Here is a 19910-nt window from a genome sequence, read left to right on the forward strand (position 1 = left end):
AAACTCATTGCTGTGGCTGGACAGATCGCTTCCTCCCCTTACCTGTCCATGTGTTTCCCTGTTGCTGTGACCATTCTGCCTCCTACTTCCAGGGCCTGTGCATGCCACACAGGTCTCCCAGGAGCGCGCTTAGGGCACACGCACTTAACATTTCTTTCTTAAAGGGCCAGCGTGCCCTAATCCGGAATTGCCTTTCTGCCTATGGCTGAGAGGCACTGAGTATTTAAGGCATCCACCTCTTATGGGAGGCGCCTGAGCAGTGTACTTAGTCAGTGTATCTGCATGTTTGTTAGTTGATTAAACAATCAAATCTCTATATAACTGTACAAAACATAATTGCAATTAGACGCCACAGTGGGATCACCCTACCACATACACTATCTCTGTATATAGAACATAGAAACCGGAGGAAAGAAGTTCAAATGTGTCCATATATTTTATTAGAAAAAAGAAGGTGATAACACACACATAAGAACACATAAAAAAACATATCGGCAGAGGACAGTGGTGGCAGTATATTAAATAATGATGTAAAGAGAAAAATTCAAGGTAGGTAAACTCAAAGAAATTTATAATATAAATTAATAATACGAGGGAGAGAGAGATGTGCCATATAGCGATATAACTCATAAAATAGGAATTAGTATAGCAAATACATCTTGTCCATCTAAATACCTCTGATATAGATGTTATAAAAATTGCAAGTGCATAAATCACAAATACATTAAAGAACAAAGTATGTAGAGGGAGAAAGTCATTGTTCATCCCCTATATTAAAGTGCCATGTGCACATAAAGGTCAAATACATATTATCCATCCCCATAATGAAATGCTATATACATGTAAGGAGAAGAGAGGAAGATGTCCTTGGATGCAGTTGTGCACATTCAAAGAAAGTGCTAAGTGTTAATTACAACTGCCAAAGTGCCATGCCATGCAGCAGAAGGACTTCTCCCTAGCCCACCGACATGTGTTTCCCCGGGAGTGCAGTACATCCTGTCTTTAGCTTCATCAGGGACGGAGAGGTGTCATTCCGCATCGAGCAGCATGCTTTTTAAAGTTCCCGCCGCCATCTGCTTCCATCTACGTCATCACCGGAGGTGATGTATGCATGGTTCCATCGTCACAACGCAATGGGTGGGATGACCGTCAGACACTGACTGCGAATGCATGGGAGCAAGGACGCGTCATCCGGTTCTTGTGCATGTACCACTGCCCCAGAGATGAAGCAAAGTGAACCCCACATGCGTGCAGCGAGTAACACTACTGGTCGCTATGGAGTACATGCGAATAGAGTTTAAAAAACATATTACAATATGTTACTAACATCGAAATCTACATCAATTAAAAAATATTCGACAATCAAAGATTGGGCTATCATGTATATTAATAACAGTGAAACAGGCAATAGGTAAGACATTACTTAGCTCAATGTATAAAGATTTTATAAAAAACACCATGCATGGAAAGAACTTCAATACAATATACTGTATATAGAAGTATAGCAGATCTTATTGGTGAGTTGAAGGCTTCATGTAATGGTATTTCAATAAGCCTCATCAAATAACCAGAGAGGATGGTATATATCCCAAAGTTCTAAATATATAAAAAGCAAAAAGGAAATAAATCACTGAACAAAGGGGACATGTATAGATCTACCCCAGAAGAAGAGAAAGAGACACAGAAAGAAAGGAGGGGGAAAGAAAAGTAAAAAAAATAAAAAAACAATTTATGAGAAGAATAGTTAAAAAAAACTGTGATAAGATGCTGATGGTGACAACATTTTTTCTTATAAAAAGGATGCAAAATTGATAGTCTCATTCAGTCCCTTAGGGAGCAGTATGTCTAGGGTGGTAATCCAGCGTGCCTCGCACTAAACCAGTTTTCTCTTTAAGTTGCCACCTCTAGTCCCACAATTTACCGCGTGAATACCTCATACCTCCACTATGGATGAATCCCAAGCATGAAATGCCTTGAAATGCCGCAGAATGGTTTTTAGCAATGTGTCATCTTTAGCTGTTTTGGCCGCCTCAATAACGCGCACATGCTTCCTGATCCTAATGCTGATCTCCCATGATGTGAGCCCCACATAGGTCAGAGAGCATGGGCACATAGCATAGAACATAATAAATAGGTTTTTTTTGAGGAACAAACTGCACATTGTACTAGTACCAATTTTAAGTACATACATATAGATTATTGTTCACAGTTTATTTTATTTAGTAGTAGACATGAACAAACAACAGTATATCTGAAATAGTTTTCATATGCAAAAAAACTGAAGTTGTTTCTGGTATAATTTTGAAATTTACATTGTGCAAAAGGGTAACAATGTTTTGAACTTTTGTCTTTCAGCCTCCATATCTCACCATCTCCTAAAGCTTCAAACATGAGACTACCTTAATTTTATAGACAATCATCTTGGCCATCTCATATATAAATTTGACTTGCAACTATTTAGCATATGATTGGTCATGCAGATTTTTGGCATGTCACTGCATTGTTACTGTTTTGATCATGGTAGTGGAAAAGTCTTTTTCTTCTTGTATACAAATTACAACCTGTTTTCACATTCCCCTATAGTTCAGATTTGTATTAGTTTGATTCCCAAGTGAAAGGTCATTGGTTTGAATCAAGGAGTGGCCATGAAAAAAAAAGATTTCACAAGAAAAGAGCAACAGCATCATCCAGCTCATTGATAGTGGTCTGTCGCATGCTGTGCTTGGTAACTAAGGTAAATATCGGGTAACCAACCCAATATTTACCTTGGTTACCAGCGCACACCGCTTAGCGCTGGCTCCCTGCACACCTAGCCACAGTACACATCGGGTTAATTACCCGATGTGTACTTTGCTACGTGTGCAGGCAGCAGGGAGCCGGCTTCTGCGGACGCTGGTAACCACGGTAAACATCGGGTAACCAAGAAGCCCTTCCCTTGGTTACCCGATATTTACCTTCGTTACCAGCGTCCTCCGCTCTCACTCTGCCAGTGCCGGCTCCCTGTTCCCTGCACTCCTAGCCACAGTACACATCGGGTTAATTACCCGATGTGTACTCCAGCTACGTGTGTAGGGAGCAGGGAGCCGGCACTGACAGCTGAGAGCGGCGGACGCTGGTAACGAAGGAAAATATCGGGTAACCAAGGAAAGGGCTTCTTGGTTACCCGATATTTACATTGGTTACCAGCGTCTGCAGAAACCGGGTCCCTGCTCACTGCATATTTAGTTGTTGCTCTGTTGCTGTCACACACAGCGATGTGTGCTTCACAATGGGAGAGCAACAACTAAAAAATGGTCCAGGACATTCAGCAACAACCAACGACCTCACAGCAGGGGCCAGGTTGTTGCTGGATGTCACAGACAGCAACATCGCTAGCAAGTTGTGCCTCAGCAGCGATGTTGCTAGCAATGTTGCTTAGTGTGATGGTACCTTTATTTGCTTCATAATAGTGAGATCACAGCTGTCCATGCAAGCACTGTCTGATGTGTGTTACACAAGTCTAGAATGATGACCCTAAGGAGTAAAGAAGTTTTGTCTTTAATATCGTCAAAAGAAATATTGGCTTAAAGTTGCAAAAAAGTACGAAAAGTGTAGGGTAGTAAATTAGAAATGGGTGATTTGGAGTGATGATTTGAAAATCAATAGAGTAGCTTGTGATGGGAACAAATGGATTCTGAAGAAACAAAGGAAAAAGGGGCTAATCAGTCAAAAAGTGAAGGAAGCCTGATGATATGGAAATGTTTCATAGCCAAAGGCATTATATACTTAACCAGGATCAAAGGTGGACTCAATGCTGAGCTTTATGTGACTAACCTTCAACAAGAGTTACTTCGTACACTTTATTACTATGGGTATGAAAGGTACAGCATAGTGTTCCAGCAGGACAATGACCCTAAACATATGTCAAGATTGGCAAAGAAATTAGTCAATGTCATTGAAATAGAGATGCTGGATTGGCCCCCACAGTCCTCAGACCTCATCCAAATGGAAAACTTGTCGATACAGTTTTAAACAAAATGCACATCACACCTTTATGCACACCAAAATGAGTTGACCAGCCGGCACCGACATTGAAAACATGTAGAAGAGCCATGGGATCAGATTTTGGTTGAGAAATACTTAAATCTGATTGAGAACATGCCCAGAAGGATTCAGGATTTATGAATTACTAACAAAATAAAAATTAAAATTTTAAGAGCAAAACAGTAACAATGCAGTGGTATGACAAGGATCTGCATAAATAATCATATGCTAAATACTTGCAAGTCAAATTTACGCATGAGATAGCCAAGGTGATGTCTTTAAAATTGTCTATAAGCTGTAGTGGATGGTGATGTATGGAGCCTAAAAGGGAAAAGTTCAAAACATTGAAATCTTTTGCATGATACTGTATATGACTTTTTAATTATTTTTTTAGCCAAAATTGACATAATTGTAAATTTTGGCATAGCGAGTCATATTTTTTTTTTATGGTAGTCACTGTATGAGATGATAATTACGCAGTTTTATAGTATTTTATGAGCTCTGCAACACCAAATGAGTGTAATTTTTTTTGTATGAGGGTTTATATACTAATCAATTTTTATTAGTAAAACTCTACTTTTAAGTTTTTATTTTTACATAACATTTACTTCTTTCTTTTTCTTTTTACAATAGTTACTAGTCCCTTAACTTGACTTGATTAAGTGATCCTATGATCACATTGATAATCTTTGTGCAACCCATGTTGTTTAGTGCATTATCTAACTTATCAGTGCTTGACTGGATATAAGGTTATGTGGCCCTACCCTTAAATATGGCTGATATAGAAGCCATTGTCAGGCCTTCAGTTGCCATAGTAATGTATCAGCTCCCCATGATCATGCTACAGTAGTGTACATAGGTTGTCAGAAGGCACAAGCATAATTTTTTAAAGCTCAATAAGTGTAGCTGTCCCTATTAACAGCAGCATCTGAGGGGTTAAGTGTTCAATTATGTTCAATCCCATTACAGAAAGCACATGTTTAGTAGTGTATAATAGCCTGATAATGCAGTGGATGGCATGGGCGCAACTCCTGTGTCTGTGCTATCCATGATACATAATTATATACCTATTGACATACAGTTTTTTTACATACAGTTGCATCCATTTGCAGGAAGTGGATAAAGTGTAACTGTCATCTTACGTGGACTTGGAGCAGACAATTTGGGTTTGCCATTAGCTCCACCTTCTTTCTTCCCTTTTCACTCTCATCCCTTCTTCTTTCTCCTTCATAGATATTCCCGATCAGCAACTGTCATCACAGAACATCACTCATTTACCTAAAAAATGTATATTTGCAAGTCAGTTTGATTAGTTAGTAAATCCAGAAAGATAAATATATATTTTTGTCAAATAAAATGTACTGCAAATTGTCTTTGCAATATGGTATTTTATCAACCTTCCAATTTTTGTTTTTTAACTTTACATTTTTTTCTCTTTCCAAGAGGCATGAGTGATTACAGATGGATGAACCCAAAGTTCGGTGTTCTGTGTTTCTATCAAGCACAGACTTCAAAAGTATAATATATCAAAGGATCATCTAGGGGTCCTCAATTCAAATATCACTATGACAAAATATCCCATAAAACATCTTTATTACAAAAAATACAAAACAATCCCACACATAGGAAGAAATATTAAAAACAATAGTACACACGTGTGTCCCAACAAGGGAATCAAGGGAAAGGCACAAAGGCATACGCCCTTACAAATTATCCCATAACATAACCCCAAGGAAAGTGTCTCAGATAAACATGATTATTTCCCAACTATATCCCTATGTTCACCCTTCTACTAATACGGCTTTAGAAATATTTTTTTTTTTTTTAATGATAGAAAACACAAAGCTAGGATCCTGCAGTCACTGCCAACCGCTGTTTGATCAGAGTACAATACTATACTCTGATCAAACAGCGGTTGGCAGTAACTGCAGGATCCTAGCTTTGTGTTGATCATTAATGGGTAGTTTATAAGCTGTATAGTGTGTTACCTACTTGGTCTAGGGTCTTGATTTTTTTCTTGTATGGTCCCTTTCTATCATTAAAAATATATAAAAAATATATCCAAAGCCGTATTAGTACAAGGGTGAACATAGGGATATAGTGCCTTTCCCTTGATTCCTTTGTTGGGACACACATGTGTACTATTGTTTTTAATATTTATTACTATATGTGGGATTGTTTTGTATTTTTTGTAATAAAGATGTTTTATGGGGTATTTTGTCATAGTGATTTTTCAAACATAGACTTCACCAAAAAAACAGAGTTCAGATTTGGAGTTTAGGTGTTATTCGGGTTCGAATGCACTTCTGCCATTTTTGTTTTGTTTTTGACATATGGACTATGAGATAGTAAGGGTATGTACACACATCAGTTTTTTGCTGTACGGCACAATCCGGCACATTTCTGGAAAAACGGATGCGGCGACAGCTGTCGCCGGATCTGTTTTTTTCCCCATAGACTTTCATTAGCACTGGATAGTGCCGCATGGCCATGCATTCTCTCCGGGTTTTGCTGGATCCGGCATAATTTCCTGATCCGGCGGCCAGAAAAAACGCAGACCTAGACGTTTTTTGTCTCATGAGAAACATTGTATCCCGCCGGATCCAGCGCGATGTGGCGTAATGTATTATGGCTGTCTATGGACGCATGATCCAGCGGGATGCGGCAAAAAACTGAATACATGGATGGATCAGTTTTTTTAAACTGAGCATGCTCAAACTGGCACAACACATCTATATAAAGCCCTCGCTCCTCACTGTGATGACTGCCTGCTGACCAAGACCAAAACTGCCTGCTGCCCAACCCTGCCAGCCTGCTGAAACCCTGCCAGCCATCCGCCTGCAGCCAGCCATCCGCCTGCAGCCAGCCATCCGCCGGTCAGGAGGTCCCCATCTTTGAGGCACATTTGTTTTGTACTGTTATTGTCCTTATATTTTAATAAAGAGCTATGAAGGTACTCCATTGCAGAAAAAAAAAAGAGATTAAAAAAAGAAATATTAAACTTGTTCCAAAACCTTTTTATTTGGTGTGTCATTTTAAGGTAACTTTACATGATTGGGTTATTTCTCAAAGGAAAGCACCTATGGTACTTTGTTTAAAAAAACATGATGTATACAAAAATGGGGAAAAATGTTTTTTTTTTATAAATTAAGGGTTTTTTAAACCTTACATATCTGTTATATATGTAATAAAAGGGGGGATTGAGGGATTTAACCCCTTCACGAGTGGCCGATTTTTCGCTTTCGTTTTTCTTTTCGCCATTCTTATTCTGAAAGACGTAACTTTTTTATTTTTCAGTCAATATGGTCATGTGAGGGCTCATTTTTTGTGGAACGAGCTGTAATTTTAAATAAAACCATAGGTTTTACCATATATTGTATTGGAAAACGGCAAAAAAATCCGAATGCAGAAAAATTGCAAAAAAAGTACGATAGCACTATTGTTTTTGAAATATTTTATTTACTGTGTTCACTATATGGTAAAACTGATGTGTGGTGTCATGCCTCAGGTCAGTGCAAGTTCGTAGACACCAAACATGTATACGTTTACTTTTATATAAGGGTTAAAAAAAAATCGGAGGTTTGTCCGAAAAAAGTGGTGCACGTTTTACACCATATTCCGTGACCCGTAGAGTTCTCATTTTTCGGGATCTATGCCTCAGTGATGGCTTATTTTTTGCTTCTTGAGCTGCCGTTTTAAACTGTACCATTTTTGCGCAGTTGCTACCTTTTGATCGCCTGTTATTGCATTTTGCGCAAAAGTTGTGGCGACAAAAAAACTTAATTTTGACGTTTTGAATTTGTTTGCCGCTATGCCATTTACTGATCAGATTAATTGATTCTATATTTTGATAGATCGGGCATTTATGAATGCGGTGATACCAAATATGTGTTTATTTTTGTAACTATAAATTTTCAATGGGGCGAAAGGGGGGTGATTTGAACTTTTAGGTTTTTTGTTTTTTTTTATTTACAACTTTTTGTTACTTTTTTTTACTTTACTAGTCCCCCTGGGGGGCTATAGCGATCAACAATCCGATCACTCTGCCCTATCTTCTGATCACAGCTACACAGCTGTATACATGTGTCTTCTCTCTTCACGCTTTGACTTGATCTTCAAAAATTCTCTATTTATAGATTTTCTTTCTGTAGAGGGAGGGAGGGAGCTACCAAAAAACCGGATCCGGCAAAAAACGGACAGAAAACTGAATGCGCTGGATCCGGTATGCCGGATCCGGAAAAAAAATTGATTCAGCGTGTCCGGTTTTTCACAAATTTTTGGATACGTTGCGGGACTCACACGCCGGATTCTGCCTGATGGCAAAAACCGGATGTGTGCACTTAGCCTAAGAGATCAAGGCTCCTAAGCTAATCGTCAGGCTTGGGTGCCCTGTGTAATCCTTACTCCCAGAAATAGCCCTGACAGTGGGATGTCTGAGTCTCCTTCCTGGCACTGCTCCTGACCAGCCCTGATTTTATACCCCTTCCCCCTACCCTAAGGGGGACTGAAACAGAAATGGGATTGCCCCAAAAATAGACAGATGGGGGAAACAAAAACTCAGTGACACTGCGCGCACACGGAGCTATAAGACAATAAGAAATAAGAAGGAAAACAAGAGCTGTGAGGAAACAACGAGGTGACAGGTAAACTCCTGAACAACAGCAAATACAGGCTACTTTCTCTCCAACAAGCCTGGACAACACAGAACACAGCAGAAACTATAGCAGGCATGGGTCCTCCAAATTAAGTATGAGAAAAACAGATGTGATAGGATTCCTTACAACATGTGATCCCAGAAACCTAACAAGCAGTCTGGCAGAGGTTAATCTTGGCTATACTGTCTATGAATGAGCACACTGCTGGTTGATGCCTGAGTTTTCCTGTGTACATCAGAAACAACAAAGAAACCATTGAGAAAAGTTTCAGAATCTGCAATGTGAACAGTATCTGATGCCATCAAGACACTTGGCAAATTTTGTGTAAAACTTTGTGACAGTTTTACAGTGTACAATTTTTTTTTAGAAATTTTAAGAGATAAATTTCAGAAAATATAATTGGTTTATGTCATTGTTTTTTGAGATCAATGTTTTTTTTCTGTAAATGTAGTTGCGTGAGAGCTAATTTTTGTGCCACTAGCTAATTTTTTTATAATACATTGTGGTACATACTAATTTGATTGTATTTTTTTTTTAAAAAAAAGGTATGAGTACTAAAAACTGAAAATTCTGAGATTCTGGTATTTCAATTTGTATCTATTTATTGCATTCATCATAGAGGATAATTCATTTTATATTTTTAAGGATCTGACTTTACCATGCTGGATGACACCAAATTTGCTGAAATTGTATATCTTTTTTTAAAAAAAATGATCAAAAAGGGGTTCATTTAAATGTTTGTATTTTTTAGATTTTCCACTTTTAGCTTTTGTTGATCTTACCATATGTTTCAGTCTTCTTTTGGGAAATTAGATATGTGATCATTTGATTTCTTTTTAAAGTATGCAATATTGCAGTACGTGTACAAAATGGTGGTCTCCTTTTTATCCCAGGATGACTACGATGACAGTAAAAAGTGATGGAACATATTGAAATATGTGAAGCAGCCAAAGAGGGTGTGCCCTATGGGGAAAGTAGAAAAAAAGATGAGCAGAGGACTAGAGGGTAGGTTGCAAGGGTATTGGAAAAGGTGAGATGTTGGATGAGTATTAGTATTTAGATTTTTTTAAACTACTGTATTTGCCTAGCTCTCTATTGTTTAGTGTAATGGTGGCCTCAGCTGCACCCACCACTGAGAAGAATTCAAATGGAGTGAATTGCAAAAATCCATATCCTGGAGAATGTGTTTTTTTTTGTTTTTAAATTCAGAAGGAATTGTATTTAAAACAAAACAAATTTGGTAAACTCTAATAACTTATCGGGATGCTAGGATTACATAAATGAAATGCCGCTGTCAGTGACATTGGTGCCTTACATAGGAAGTCTAGATGGGGCTATTAATGAGGTAGGAGATAAAATACTTTGGAGTATATTGAGGTAGATTTATCATTGCGCTCACTAAAATTTTGATCAATTTTCAAAATTCCATTGTAGTAAATGTTTAACACTAGAAGTCCCAGAGAGGGGTCATTTAACTTTCTACCTTTGTAACCCTATGGAGCTCGAAATTTCTGGGACTTCTAGTGTTAAGTCAATGTTTGATATCATTTATTACTTGAATATGACTACAGGCGGTCTATAAATGGATGCATTTAATTTCATTTATATGATTTCACTAATACAAAATGTAACTCGAAAGTATGAGATATAGTACATCAAAGTTAAGATAAAGTTATCCACAACTATCTGTCTTAAAAGTAGTTTATTAATGTCCTTGTGCTTGTGATGTAGAAATATATCTACAGTATGTGACACAAAGTATCTGTACAAACACACTCGTCTTTTTTAAAGACTCAACTGGAGAGAACACGCCACAGGATGCAAAAATCATTTTTAATTAAAGAGGAAACCCCCCACTGAGATATATTGCAACTTCTTGTGGTTATATCAGTTAAGTAATAGAGACAATATGAATCCCAAAAAAGCACCTCAAAGTTTAAAAGCGGTATCCTGCTAATAAAACCTTTCAAGCTTAATGTCTCCTGCTATCTCTATTTCTCCCTCCATCTGGTTTTTCCACTTGTGAAGAATCCATTCTACATCTAGAAAAATGCCTTACATAGCAATAGAGAGCAAGCCAATTAAGAATAGGTCACTTCCCCTAAGACATAACCCAGAATCCATATTACAGTAAACTGAACCATGGCTAATGCACAGTCACATTAAATTGTTTTTCTTAAACTTTTTAATACTTAAGGAGGTGGAAAAAATAGACAAATTAACCCCATTAATGTTAACGACAAAACAAGGAATTACTTTATCATTTATTCAATAAGAAAAAAGTTTTGTGTTCTACAGAATATAATAATACAGACCTTCACTTAGCTAGAATACATATTAACTTTATTATTGTTATGCGTTTGAACATGTTGTAAACCAAGTGGAAGGAATTACTTGTTTTATGAACACCAACAATATAAAATCAACACTACCATTTCAGTTTGAATATTATGTTTTGTTTAAAAATATGTAATGCTCATTTGTGATATCATCTTACATGTAATACACTGTGTGCAGAATTATAATGCAAATGAGTATTTTGATCACATGAGACTTTTTATACATGCTGTCCTACTCCAAGCTGTAAAGCTTGAGAGCCAACTACCAATTAAGTAAATCAGGTGATGTGCATCTCTGTAATGAAGAGGGGTGTGGTGTAATGACATCAACACTTTATATGAGGCATGCTTAATTATTAGGCAACTTCCTTTCCTTTGGCAAAATGGGTCAGAAGAGAGATTTGACGGGTTTGAAAAGTCCAAAATTGTGAGATGTCTTGCAGAGGGATGCAGCAGTCTTGAAATTGCCAAACTTTTGAAGCGTGATCACCAAACAATAAAGCGTTTAATGGCAAATCAGCAACAGGGTCGCAAGAAGCATGTTGGGCAAAAAAGGGGCAAAATAACTGCCCATGAGTTGAGGAAAATCAAACGTGAATCTGCCAAGATGACATTTGCCACCAGTTTGGCCATATTTCAGAGCTGCAACGTTACTGCAGTATCAAAAACCACAAGGTGTGTCACACTCAGGGACATGACCAAGGTAAGGAAGGCTGAAAAATGACCACCTTTGAACAAGAAACATAAGATAAATCGTCAAGACTGTGCCAAGAAATATCTTAAGACTTATTTTTCAAAGGTTTTATGGACTGATGAAATGAGAGTGACTCTTGATGGGCCAGATGGTTGGGCCAGAGGCTGAATCACTAAATGGCAGAGAGCTCCACTCCGACTCAGATGCCAGTAAGGTGGAGGTGGAGTACTGGTATGGGCTGGTATCATCAAAGATGAACTTGTGGGACCTTTTTAGGTTGAGGATGGAGTGAAGCTCAGCAGCTGGGGGGTGGAATGCTGAGCGTGGTAAGGCCCAAGCGTTCTGGGCCCCCTGGAAATGGCGTTTTTTTTCTTAGCGTCTTTTCCAGGCGCTTTACCAAGCTTGTCCAGCGTCCCTGATGGCGGTGGCACGCTGGGTAATAAAGGGGTTAATACCAGCTTTGTATTTTCAGCTGGTACTAAGCCCGAAATTCATGGTATCATGCTAAATTAGACATGGCCACTATGAATTTCTAGTAAACAGTAAAAAAAAAAACACAACACATAGAAAAAAAATTTCATTAGAAATAAAACAAAAAGGGGGGCGTGGCCAGCAGCACATGGAGAAGGAAGCACAGTAGAGCTTCTCCGGTGCATACTGACCCCATAAAGCGGCACACAGCTTACTACAGCAGCGGCTCCAGACCCGACAGACAGCGGAAGCCTTTCAATTACGCAGCAGCAGAGGCAGGGGGAGGAAAAGCCCCCTTAAACTCACCCAGTTCTACAGGCGCGGCATGGAGGCACAGCATCCAGCCACCCCACGCATGCAGGAAGAGGTAGGAGAAACTCCAAGGGGGACTGTGAAGGGGAAAAGCATGGGGAGCATCCCATCTGACTACAGGAGGGAGAATTATAAAAGAGCTGACTCCAGGAACCCCACGCCTCAGGCAGACAGGGACCCTGGGGAGGACCCAGAAATCCAGCCCCAGGCATCCCCTCCTGGAAGAGGCCTGCAGGCCATAAGCAGCCCCACAGATTACAGGCAGAGCATTGCATCAGCTGCTGCTGGAGAGCCACTAAATGAGCACACTATGAGACAACTTATGTCTGAAATAATGTCTACCTTTAAAAAGGACATGCAGAACATGCTTAGATCTATGCAAAGGGACATTAATGCTGTGGAAGAACGCACGACCCACATAGAATATAAGATGGCGGAGCTGACCACTGCGCATAATGAGGTGGTGGACTCGGTGGTGTCCATAGATGAAGAGGTAGATGCACTTAAACTCAAAGTAGCGGATATGGAAGACAGATCTCGCCGCAACAACATCCGTTTGAGAGGCATTGCAGAAACGGTCAAAACTGAAGACCTCAAAGAATTTCTTACTGATTATTTCTCATGCCTGTTGCCGGACACCACACAGCTTGATTTGATTATGGATAGAGCCCACAGGCTTCCCAAGCCAAAACACCCGCCAGCAGCGATACCAAGAGACGTTATAGTTAGAATCCATTTCTTTCACATAAAAGAGAAGGTAATGGAGGCTGCTCGACAACCGCCATCCCTGCCCGACCGCTTTAAAGATATATCCATCTATGCGGATCTATCAGCTTTCACCCTAGCACGCAGGAGAGCATTCTCATCATGCACGGGGATCCTGAGGGAACAAAATATCCCGTACAAATAGGGGTTCCCAGTGAAGCTGGTAATTACAAAAGATGGGCGCAAACATGTGGTGAACAACCTGGAGCAAGCTTTACGCCTCTGCAAGGAGTGGAATCTCCCTTCCAATGCTAGGGAAGGCCAAGAAAGAAACCAGAAATGAATTTTAATTGAGATTTTTTTGGAAACTAAAAAATCCCCAATAAACCAGCGCTGATAAGAGGTTTTTTTGTTGTTAATATTTTATACTTTTTATTGCTATCCTTGTTTTTAGACACAGATTTATTCAAAACAATTCACACAATAGAAGAAAAGAAAAATACACCACATATGGTAGAAATAAAAATAAATTAAAAAATAATAAATATAAATAATTATTAGTGCAACAAACAGACACCAGGTGTCTGGTTGCAGTACCCCGGCCGGTAGTATAGCAATTATTAAACCTAGTATAGTGTATTAAGTGATGTTTCAAGGCATATGATATTTAATGCCAATTGAAAATATCACTGCAACCTGATTTTTCAGATACCTGGAGAATTTAATCCATAAGCACAAAGGTTTTTAATAGAGGCTGAATATATTATAAGCAGCAATTTCAGCGTTCCAAGTGCCTTTAAATGAAGTTGAAGAAACTGCACATCAAGATCATAGTGAGGATGAGGTAGAGCCCCAGCTCATCAAGTATTCCAATAGGAGTTTACCTGCAGTCAAGTTCAGGCATCAAGCTTCCACATGCTGGGTGACTGCACGACACTTTCTCCTCCTAGAGATATAAAGTCATTTCCATGCAGGAGTTTCCTATTTGTGCTCCTACAGTCAAGTTCAGACATCAACCTCCATAAGCTGGGTAACTGTACGGAACTTTCTCCTCCTGGAGATATAGAGCGCAAATAGGAGTCCCTATCACGGAAACTACTCTATATCTCCAGGAGGAGAAAGTTCCGTACAGTTACCCAGCTTATGGAGGTTGATGTCTGAACTTGACTGTAGGAGCGCAAATAGGAAACTCCTGCATGGAAATGACTTTATATCTCTAGGAGGAGAAAGTATCGTGCAGTCACCCAGCATGTGGAAGCTTGATGCCTAAACTTGACTGCAGGTAAACTCCTATTGGAACACTTGATGAGCTGGGGCTCTACCTCATCCTCACTACGATCTTGATGTGCAGTTTCTTCAACTTCATTTAAAGGCACTTGGAACGCTGAAATTGCTGCTTATAATATATTCAGCCTCTATTAAAAACCTTTGTGCTTATGGATTGAAAAAAAAAAAAATTCTCCAGGTATCTGAAAAATCAGGTTGCAGTGATATTTTCAATTGGCATTAAATATCATATGCCTTGAAACATCACTTAATACACTATACTAGGTTTAATAATTGCTATACTACCGGCCGGGGTACTGCAACCAGACACCTGGTGTCTGTTTGTTGCACTAATAATTATTTGTATTTATTATTTTTTAATTTATTTTTATTTCTACCATATGTGGTGTATTTTTCTTTTCTTCTATTGTGTGAATTGTTTTGAATAAATCTGTGTCTAAAAACAAGGATACCAATAAAAAGTATAAAATATTAACAACAAAAAAACCTCTTATCAGCGCTGGTTTATTGGGGATGTTTTAGTTTCCAAAAAAATCTCAATTAAAATTCATTTCTGATTCCAGGCAAATTAAAGGGGTTTTTGCCTATAAACCTAGCTGCAGATTTAATGGTTATTGGGGTCAAGCGCTAACAATTGTCTGTAGACAACTTGGTATAACCCAAGAAAGAAACCCACTACCACGACCAATTTTGGAGGAATGGTCTCAAGCATGATCAGCGTATAACGAGGAATTGATCTAGCCTCACAGAACAGAACATGGAAAGCTGGAGAGGAACTCTGCTAGTTAACTCTTTCCAAAGGAGACTTGTTGGTTTCGTCTTTTGGTTATACAAGTTGAGAGCAGCAAGCCCCTTCAAGGAAAGACAGTTCGGGTCTGAGAAGCCGGGGGTAACTTATGGCAGGACCCCAGCGGATACGGCTATCGGGACTTGGACATGAAGTATCTACCAGGATTTTCTGACCTCCTGTTTTTGTTTTGTTTTTTTCTTCTCATTGAGATCTTACATGCAGCCTTTTTGATCTCTCATTTTTTCTTATTTTTTACAGTTTTATTTTCTGCTTTTCTCCGGACCCGGTACTTTTTCTGCTTCCGGTCCATTTTTGGGACACATGTCAGAGCTCAGGTCACATCCTGTCCGTTCGGCTTTTTCTGGGCTCCTGATACCAGTGATAGGCAACATGCATGGGTTCCCTATATTTGTGTTCTTGAGAGCAAAGTTATTTGTTTAACTGTTATCTGCGTTTGTGTTTATTTTTTTCTTTACCCACAGTGGCAGTATTTTCCAGTCGGATCCACAGGGGTGGTAAAAGGGGGCGAGAAACAATTTGAACAAGCAATGGACGTGAGCACCAGTGACCTGGATGAGTATGAGATTGCATGCTTGACACCATGTTTTGCAGGCCCACATATGGGAAGAGGGACAAAACATGCCCAGCAGGTTCCAAAAAACAACCTCATGAGAAGTAACGCGGTAAATAAGTATGACACTAAAATAGTCTACCCCACCAGTTCACACAAGACAAGGGGGATAAAATATACAAAGCAGAGAAACTCAGCAATCTTAACCACATTCATAGATGGTGATTAAATTCGTATCTATAAATGCCAAAGGCCTAAACTCCCCATACAAGAGGTCAATTTTATGGAAAGAGGCACTGAGGAACAATGCAGACATATTGTGTGTACAGGAGATTTATTTAAACAGGAAGACACAAGTAGATTAAAACATAAAAGATTCCCACATGTGATCCTGGCGCCGGCGGATAGGAAAAAAGGAGGGGTGGCGATCGCAATAAGGGACTCGGTGGCCTTCTCCCAAACAAATCAAATTATAGATCCTCATGGAAGATACATTATATTGCAATGTTTAATTAACAATATCCCATACACGTTGGTAACCGTATATGCCCCTAACAAAGGACAATACACTCACATCAAGAAGACGATAGCAAAAGCCATTAAAGTAAAAAAAGGCTCTCTAATACTAGTAGGGGATTTTAATGTAGCATTGTGGCCAAACATGGATTCCACATCTAAATCGAATAAACTCAACCCTAGCCCACTTACGAAACTGTTTCACGTACAAGAATTATACGACATTTGGAGACTAAAGAACCCATCCACAAGAGATTACACGTTTCTCTCACACCCGCACAATACCTACACGAGAATTGATTATTTTCTAGTTGACAAAACAGTAATCCCACGAGTGCTAACTGCCAAAATAGCAAATATAACATAGAGTGATCATGCTCCCATCACATTAGAAATAGAGGAGAAGCATGAAATTGATAGATCTCCAATCTGGAGGCTCAACACTTATATCCTGAACCTCCCTACTTACGCACCACTAACGCAACAAGCCATCCACGATTACTTTACACAAAATGACAAGGGAGAAGTATCAGACACAACCTTATGGTGTTCACACAAGGCGGTCACAAGGGGGCATTTTATAAAACAGGCCTCTCATTACAAAAAAACTACGCAAACTGCAGTAAATGATATCCAAACCAAGCTGGGAAGTTTACATGGAATCCACAAACAATCCTACTCACCCACAAGAACTTAATTTACACACATACGAGCAGGCCCTCAAAAAACTCAAAATGAAATACTACTGGCATGGAAATAAATCTGGGGAATTATTGGCTAAACAGGTGAAAATACGTGCGGCAAAATCCCATATCCCATATTTGTATGGCCCCAACAAGGAAAAAATAATAGACCCCCAGTGAATTGCAAACAAATTTGCTAATGATTATGAAACCTTATACAACTTGAAAGGAGATGACCAAACCCACCAACCAAGTGATGTAGACATAGGGACATTCTTAGAATCAGTAAGCTTACCAACAGTATCACCCACACAGAAGGAAACGCTATCCCAGGCACTCAAAACATTGGAAATTCAAAGAGCTATTGACACCCTGAAATTACATAAGGCCCCAGGACCAGATGGCATCCCAAACGACTACTACAAAAAGTATAGAAACTCAATTTCCCCTTACCTGGTGAGAGTGTTTAATGAGGCCACCAAGAACAGTGCCTTCTAGAGATGAGCGAACCGGTCCCGGTTCGGCTCGAGGTCGGCTCGCCGAACGGAGGTCCCGTTCGAGTTCGGCTCGTCGAACGTTCGACGAACCGAACTCGAACTGCATAGGAAACAATGGCAGGCAATCACAAACACATAAAAACACCTAGAAAACACCCTCAAAGGTGTCCAAAAGGTGACAAACAACTCAAACACATGGGAAAGTGACAAAGACATATACTCATGCGAAAACAAAACAGCTGGACAAGGAAAAGGAGGAGGACACACAGATATATGAGTATATGCAAGGAAACATCGATTCCATTATTGTGCAACTTGAGCCCTGCTGATTTTAGGCTTCCAATCTGGATAAATTGCCTGAGCTCGCCACGTACGCCTTGGGGATCTTGTCGTGTCCTGCAGCCAGCGTTCTCTCGGAACCTGTCTTCAGTGCTGCTGGGGGTCTGCTGGCAGATAAGCACACGTGTCTGTCCACTGACAATGTGGACATGGCTCTCAGAGGACTTTTCTTCCCCTGGGTCAGCCAGGGGACAGGAAAGGCACGCGTATTTTTGAGAGTGCTTCATGCAAAGCATCTGTTTCTTATTCAAAAGGGGGGTCAACTGATGCCAGTCAAGTGGGGTGTGTGTGGCCCAGTTAGTGGCAACGAGGGAGACTGTGGTTGGAGTCCCCTCGCTGAGTTTCTAAAAGAACCAAGATGAACAAGTCATGGCTCTCAGAGGACTTTTCTTCCCCTGGGTCAGCCAGGGGACGGGAAAGACACGCGTATTTTTGAGAGTGCTTCATGCAAAGCATCTGTTTCTTATTCAAAAGGGGGGTCAACCGATGCCAGTCAAGTGGGGTGTGTGTGGCCCAGTTAGTGGCAACGAGGGAGACTGTGGTTGGAGTCCCCTCGCTGTGTTTCTAAAAGAACCAAGATGAACAAGTCATGGCTCTCAGAGGACTTTTCTTCCCCTGGGTCAGCCAGGGGACGGGAAAGGCACGCGTATTTTTGAGAGTGCTTCATGCAAAGCATCTGTTTCTTATTCAAAAGGGGGGTCAACTGATGCCAGTATAGTGGGGTGTGTGTGGCCCAGTTAGTGGCAACGAGGGAGACTGTGGTTGGAGTCCCCTCGCTGTGTTTCTAAAAGAACCAAGATGAACAAGTCATGGCTCTCAGAGGACTTTTCTTCCCCTGGGTCAGCCAGGGGACGGGAAAGGCACGCGTATTTTTGAGAGTGCTTCATGCAAAGCATCTGTTTCTTATTCAAAAGGGGGTCAACCGATGCCAGTCAAGTGGGGTGTGTGTGGCCCAGTTAGTGGCAACGAGGGAGACTGTGGTTGGAGTCCCCTCGCTGTGTTTCTAAAAGAACCAAGATGAACAAGTCATGGCTCTCAGAGGACTTTTCTTCCCCTGGGTCAGCCAGGGGACGAGAAAGGCACGCGTATTTTTGAGAGTGCTTCATGCAAAGCATCTTTTTCTTTTTCAAAACGGGGCTCAACCGATACCAGTCAAGTGGGGTGTGTGTGGCCCAATTAGTGGCAACGAGGGAGACTGTGGTTGGAGTCCCCTCGCTGTGTTTCTAAAAGAACCAAGATGAACAAGTCATGGCTCTCAGAGGACTTTTCTTCCCCTGGGTCAGCCAGGGGACGGGAAAGGCACGCGTATTTTTGAGAGTGCTTCATGCAGAGCATCTTTTTCTTTTTCAAAAGGGGGCTCAACCGATGCCAGTCATTTGGGGTGTGTGTGGCCCAATTAGTGGCAATGAGGGAGACTGTGGTTGGAGTCCCCTCGCTGTGTTTCTAAAAGAACCAAGATGAACAAGTCATGGCTCTCAGAGGACTTTTCTTCCCCTGGGTCAGCCAGGGGACGGGAAAGGCACGCGTATTTTTGAGAGTGCTTCATGCAAAGCATCTGTTTCTTATTCAAAAGGGGGGTCAACCGATGCCAGTCAAGTGGGGTGTGTGTGGCCCAGTTAGTGGCAACGAGGGAGACTGTGGTTGGAGTCCCCTCGCTGTGTTTCTAAAAGAACCAAGATGAACAAGTCATGGCTCTCAGAGGACTTTTCTTCCCCTGGGTCAGCCAGGGGACGGGAAAGGCACGCGTATTTTTGAGAGTGCTTCATGCAAAGCATCTGTTTCTTATTCAAAAGGGGGTCAACCGATGCCAGTCAAGTGGGGTGTGTGTGGCCCAGTTAGTGGCAACGAGGGAGACTGTGGTTGGAGTCCCCTCGCTGTGTTTCTAAAAGAACCAAGATGAACAAGTCATGGCTCTCAGAGGACTTTTCTTCCCCTGGGTCAGCCAGGGGACGAGAAAGGCACGCGTATTTTTGAGAGTGCTTCATGCAAAGCATCTTTTTCTTTTTCAAAACGGGGCTCAACCGATAC

This window comes from Anomaloglossus baeobatrachus, chromosome 3, assembly GCF_048569485.1.
Source record: "Anomaloglossus baeobatrachus isolate aAnoBae1 chromosome 3, aAnoBae1.hap1, whole genome shotgun sequence".
In the NCBI taxonomy this organism is placed as follows: domain Eukaryota; kingdom Metazoa; phylum Chordata; class Amphibia; order Anura; family Aromobatidae; genus Anomaloglossus; species Anomaloglossus baeobatrachus.